The following is a 5,011-nucleotide window of genomic DNA, read 5'->3' as shown; positions in this document are numbered from 1 at the left end:
AGGCCGGAGAGGGAGGGCCTCGGCGTAGTGGCCGCGGGGATCGCCGGCGGCGTCGGGTCGATGGGATCGGGGGGTTTGCCCCGATCCAGATCGGGCAGAGGGGGGAGAGAGAGGAGTGCGAGGGGGGAATGGGGATCGGGCTAGGGTTCCGGGGGGGATATGGAGAGGGAGTGGGCCGGCCAGTTGGTTGGGCCAGGCCTGCTGGGCCGGAGCCCGAAGGTTCTCTTCTTTTTTTGATAGTTATTTTTTTTCTTTCTTTTGTTTTTATTTTTCTTTCTTTTACTGTTTCACTTTTAGTTTTCTTCTATTTTAGTTTTATAAAAATTATCACTACAATTAAATTAATACTTTTAAGTATACTATTGCCACATTAATCCTCAACCCAAACTAAAATAGTTTAATATTTTATAAAATTCAAAAGGCATTTATTTTAACAATTGAACCTCTATTTTAATTATTTTGAACACTTAAACATTTTATTAAATTTAGGTTTCTCCACCATTATTATCTATGCAATATTTGGTTCTCTCCGAACATTTTAGTTTTAATATTTGAAAACTTTTATCGTTTGCTGATTTTGAACTTTGAATTTTGGACCGGTTTTGATCTAACGATAGATTAGCAACAGTAACGGAGGTAACGTGGCACCATTAGCGTGGGATTACAGTAGCTTAATTACCCGGGCATCACAGATAGCAATCGTCATAGCCGCGTCGCTTTGTCGGTGGTTCCGCAATTGCTATCTTCTTCAATCTCATGTAGGCATCATCATACATATTCAAGACCAGCCAGTCCGGAAGGCCGATCCCAATGGTGGAGAAGGGGTCTACGGGAACGGCCGCACTGCAAAATGATGGTGGTATCAGGCCGGAGGTATGAAAGCCAATCTTCGTTGGCACCAACCCAGACCTATATATAAGACGGCGGGCAACGGAGAAATTACGGGATGGAATAACTAAGTTCTACATGACCAAACTCCATGACTGACCTGCTCATCGGACAAAATCCGACTACCTCTCAACGTCGGCAACTCTAGCGGAGTCAACGTGCAACCATGGCCAGGGAGCGGTGGACTATTCGAAGGATCGTCGGATAGAATAACCTTCTCCTCGAGGACGCATGGAAGACCAACAAGCATGGCCTTTTCCCAAGCCTGTTTAAGCACCGTCTTAAAAAAGTTGGTGAAGGAAGCACCGAGTCTTGCGGCGGTGAGGACGTCGGACCGGCATGCGATTTCTCCCAGAGGATCGTCGTCCAAGGTCTCCCAGCCCCGACGAGGAGGAGAACCGCCTGGCGAATCCATGGGAGCAACGATGAACTGCCTTGGTCTCTTCGGGGGGGAGGGGAACTGGCGAGGAGGAGATAAGAGCGTAACCGCAGGGCCTCGTATGCGGGCATGCATAGTGGTACTACCTCGTACCCCGTGATGGTGAGGCTATTATTTACTATGTACTCGTACTGTAGCAGTAGTAGTACTACTTTCTCAACTAGTAGTGCAATGTACTGTACTTCTATAGTGCACCAATTTTCAACTCTTGAATCTCAAGGCCAAGGAGCTACAGTTGCAAGTGGAGGGTACTACTATTCTCTAGAACCATCGTTGTACTATCAATGCAGGGAAATTACACCTGCGTAGTGCGTACTCTCCATGCTCTATCCAAGCGCGTAGGTGGCCTACTCAGCCGCTCCTCTTACGCACACACTAGCAGCCTGTTTATCAGCGACGGTTACTGTGGGGGCAGAACATTTGAGTTCTTTGATGGAGCGAGACTAGGCTTTTCGCTTCCATTTGTGGAGGTGTAATTGATCTCGTCGAACTTTGTTAGTAGTTCTTTTTTGATGAATGAAATGAGGCAAAGCTTTTGCCTCCATTTCAAAACAAAAAAATCACGTCAAGAGAAATTTCTTTTATAGAGCCGATAATGGAGCGAAGTCCATGCGTGCAACGCCACAAGCTACAGAGTAGTAGAATACTAGCACTTTACGTACAGAGCCATATTGCACAGTTCCCAATGTCACTCCAGGCTTTCCGACTCCTTGGGCTTAATTGGGAGGCGCTAGTTTAAATATGCTAGCTGATGAGGAAGCTGCAAGCGAGGTGCGGCTAGGGCGAGCACACAGGCGAGTATATAGGAGTACTACTCTAGTACGCGAGCCACGAGATGATGCGAGGGGAAACCCGTTCATGTGGCTGGGCTATCCAGGGCACCCAGATTGTGGTGCGACACATCCGTTCGACTTCAAAAGTCAAACTACCAGTGTACAATATTGGCTCGTAGCGAGGTTAGTATTTTTTAAAAAAGGCCGTCGTGCGTTCGGCCGGGATCGAACCGACAAAACAAGTCATACACTCCCGTGACCACTAGTAGTACTCGTTGGAGTACAACGCAACCTAGAATCGCCTTTTGTCGCTAGTACATTGTTCCTTACAAGAAACCACTAATAATGCCAAGAAACTACTACTACCACTTACCAACCAGCCCTACCAAGAAACGACTACTCTACAAAGTGCCATTATAGGCACGTTTCAACCAATGTCGACCCTTAAATCAACGCCTCCTATTCGACCGGCAAGTTAGGTATTATGACTTGTGGGGCCTACATGTCAGTCTGGACAAAATCCGCGAATGACCTCCTACCTCCGGCCCATCCACCTAGTCATCCTCGGCCATGGGACGCAGCTACCGCCGCCGGTAGAAGGCGAGGTCAAAACCACCGGCGGTGCGGAGCCCATCTTGCGGCAGCCCGGATGCCAGCTCCATCCGGCGCTCGCGGCCACTAGCTAGCCAAGACAGCACACACCCAGCTGGATACATCCAGCTGCTTGTGTGTGATGTTTGCTAGCTAGGTTGGCACGGCGGTGTGGTGGCTTGCTCGCGCGCGCCGCGCTAAAGCCAACCATCTGGCTCGAGCGAAGGCCAGCGCGGTGGCTTGCTCGCACGTGAGTCACGCTCATGCCAGCCAGCCAAGCCGCGCGGAGGCCAGCGCCTCGTTCGGCCCGTCTGGCGGAGCGGCGGCCAACTCGCTCATCACCGGCGCCACCGACGAACACGCATCAGTACTGTTGGAGGAGGAAGAACATGATAGAAGGTCAGATGTGGCTCCCTTGTGTCAACGGTTTGGTTTAAGCTACCTCGTCAGCACGGACGTGTGGGCCAACCCTGTCATAAACGGGTTTAAATGAGCCTAATCAGCACTAGGTAGTAGTTTTTTGGCGCGGATTAAGAAATTTTGGGTATGTTTTTGCTATTTTTGTACAATAGTTTCTTCCTAGGGCTGGTTGAAAGTGGTAGTTTTTTGTTAAATACTCTACATACTATAAGTAGGAGTGAAAGTTAAGCTTTGGAAGCCAATAAGCACGGCTAGTTACATAGTGCCTATGTGTACGTAATTCAAACTAAATATCAACAATGAGTGACTAATATCTTGATGGAAAACTCGAAACTATGGAAATACTAGCATTTTTTTGCATGGATGGAAATACTAGCAATGTTCACGTGCATTGCAATGGATCATAATTAGAATAATACTTATTCACAAACTTGATAGAAAACACTCTAATTTTGATATACATATATCACTAGAGATATATTATGTTTCAATCAGAATATATTCCTTGGTCTGTTTTGGTGAGGTGAGGGAGGGATGTGGTTGGTTTTAAGATACTAATTAAGGGTTTTTCTGCAAATTGGTAGGGAAGTGGGATGTTGTTGAGAAAAGGCAACAACTTACCTCACAGTCGTTAGATGTAGATCTAATGGTCAGAAATGACGGATGGTAGACACACCATCATCACCAACTAAGCCTTCTGTAGGAGTACTAGCAAGATGTCTGTGCATTGCACGTAACATCAAGATTCATTTTTTATAAAACACCTATTGTGATTGACCCATGCGGGAGTAATCCCATGTGTAAAAACTAATGATATCTCGAGAAAGAGGAGAGATAAGGTGAGGAGGAGTGGGGCGTGGTGGTGATTGGTGGTCGGACTGAGCGGAGGCATGGGGATGAATGACGCCGGCAGCGACCACCATGCCAGTTTGTTCCAGAGGCTTGCTTTTTTAATTGCTCAACAATGAGGTTGTGGGAGGTAAGGATGAACGAGGGAAGGCCTTGTCTGCAAATGTGGAGAGAGGTGTGGGTATCTTTTAGTTTAATTTCTATCCGTCAGATATAGATTGGACGGTCTATATTGCAAGATGGCAGGCGTACCATCATCACCAACTCGGTTTTCTTATAAGAGAAGAGATATATGTATGGAGATACAAACATATTATCGATACTTGTTTCCATAAACTTGGATCTACATTCTATTCAATGGCTGAGCATGTGGGGCCTTAGCACGATGACTTCTCGACTGTGTAAAACAAAAGGTTTTTCCATCGCCGATAAGGAGGCGGTGACGGTGGCGCGCTTTCGGCTTGCTCTAGTCCTAGTAGTAATACTAGGTGGTCTACGCACATGTAGATTTATTCTATTTCACGTCTCGTGTTCGCCGTACTGCCACGACTGTTGATGAATAGACAGTAAGTTATTCACGGGAAAACCTTTGTTGAGCGTGTGTGCGAGAGAGACAGCGTGCGTGTGTGATATGTGTAGAGATTCAGGCAATGATAAAAGATTCTTTGTGTCTCTATGTGTGGAGGATAGAGAGAGACATGTGCATGGGGCTTTGTGTTGTGTAACGTGGAGACACATAGACATAATCAGAGAGTGAGTGTGTGAGATACACATGCGGACATGGGGAGAGATGTGTGAGTTAGAGAGATGGAGAATTTTGGTGTGCATCTGAGCTAGAGAGAGGGGGGATATATACATACCTAGAGCTGGAGAGAATATGCAAGGGTGTGTGTCTTAAAAGAAGGATCCAGATAGATGGGTGTTTGTGCGTGTCTATGTGTGTTTGTGCGTGCATGTGCGTGTGAGAGGGAGTGTGTGTATGTGGAGAAGAGAGACCACTAATAATGTAAACCTAGTATAGGGAAGGGGGATGGTGTGACATGTGTGTCAA

This window comes from Aegilops tauschii, chromosome 2 (assembly GCF_002575655.3).
Source record: "Aegilops tauschii subsp. strangulata cultivar AL8/78 chromosome 2, Aet v6.0, whole genome shotgun sequence".
Classification (NCBI taxonomy): domain Eukaryota; kingdom Viridiplantae; phylum Streptophyta; class Magnoliopsida; order Poales; family Poaceae; genus Aegilops; species Aegilops tauschii.
This window is presented reverse-complemented; position numbering follows the sequence as displayed.